At 50.2% G+C, this 1,509-nt stretch overlaps 1 protein-coding gene across 1 annotated transcript in view; it reads right to left on the reverse strand.

Moving 5' to 3' along the window:
- The window catches only part of HFE (homeostatic iron regulator), a 7,623-nt gene that overhangs the window by 5,726 nt on the left and 388 nt on the right, over nucleotides 1–1,509 (reverse strand). The window lies entirely within an intron of this gene.

The raw sequence follows: 1,509 nt of genomic DNA on the forward strand, positions 1-1,509 counted from the left end.
CCGGCTTCGGGCGGGGACAGGGAGTGGCCCGAGAGGTCACTGTGCAGCCATCGCCGAATGAAAGTTCCTGGCCAGCGCGATCCTCTTCCGCTCGGATGGTCCCTCCCGCTGCCCCAGGGCCGCGAGCGGAGCCGAGTCCCCGGACGCTGCCGCCTGGGGAAGGGTGCGTGAGGGTTTCCCCATCTCCATCCTTACGTTCTGAATGACTTTCAAATTCAGTTATACGTTTTGCAAGCGTTTGCCTTAAGTTCGATTTGCCAGTCTTGTTATTCAGTTTAGAATTTCGATTTCATTATTGGGTTACCCCTTAAATGGGCAGACCGTATGAAGCAGGAAGTAAACGGGCAAGTCAACAACAGGAAAGCTGTTCACTGAAACATAACATAACCCAATTCAAGGCGTTCACCGCTTGGGGTGCTCTGTTCCAGAGCCAGACCTGGTCGTCCTCAGGCAGTTTTATTGTGACAAGCAAAGTAGTGGAGGGGTTAACATCCCACGGTTGACGTTCACACACTGTTTGGTAAATGACGTGTCGGTTTCCTCTTGCGGGTCCCTAAACTCCTCGGCTTGGTTTCCGGTCAGGCTGATCCAGTTACAGCTGAGTCTGCCAGACACTGTTACATTTTAACATTTAGCAAAAATAGCCGTAAGAACCGCCCAGACCGAGAGACCTTTGTCTTAACACAGTAAGATTAACACATTAGATCCTACCGACACATTTTTCACGATGGGCAGAATTTAATAGAGTCTCACAGACTTGACTTCCATCGGGTAGTTCCATAGGGAACTGAAAAGCCTTCGCCCCAACTTGCAGGTGCAACAGTCTGGGAACTACCACAGACGTTCCAAACCGTAGTAAGAAACTTCACACGTGAATGTCCTAAAACCTTCGAATACTAACAAATCCAATAAGCAATATCTTTTTAAGCACATGTGCAAATGTTGGCCATCTGAGGGCAAAAAAATCAAACCTAGAAATGAGGCCCTCCTAACTGTAGGGGTATGAAAGGCAGTTGGGAATGTGGTGAATATTGGGGTCCGTTGTGCTACTTTTTTCTTGGTAACAGCTTTACTGCTGAGATAATTCACATTTCATACAATCTACCCATTTAAAGGGTGAGATTCCGTAGGTTTTAGTATATTCACAACCTCCATGGGCAGCCATTATCGCAATCAGTTTTGGAACATTTCCCGTTCCCCGCAAACAAACCCTGTAGCTTTCAGGCGTCGCACCCGAATCCCCCGATGCCCCTCCGCCCGGGCCTCGGCACCCTCGAACCCGCCTACCTGCCCCTCTCCAGCCGCCCGTTCTGGGCCTTTCACACGCGGGTGACCCTCTCATTTGCGGGTCTTTTCAATTGACCGGCGCAGTTCAGACCCGCGTTTGGGGGGAGGAGAGGGAGTGCGGGGCGTTATTATCATTTTACTTATTACATATTTTAAGAGGGAGAGAGGACACCTTGCATAGGAACAAATTCAGGCGGCCTGGAAAATGACCGGCCTGCGGGG

Source organism: Pteropus alecto, unplaced genomic scaffold, assembly GCF_000325575.1.
Source record: "Pteropus alecto unplaced genomic scaffold, ASM32557v1 scaffold49, whole genome shotgun sequence".
NCBI classification, from domain to species: domain Eukaryota; kingdom Metazoa; phylum Chordata; class Mammalia; order Chiroptera; family Pteropodidae; genus Pteropus; species Pteropus alecto.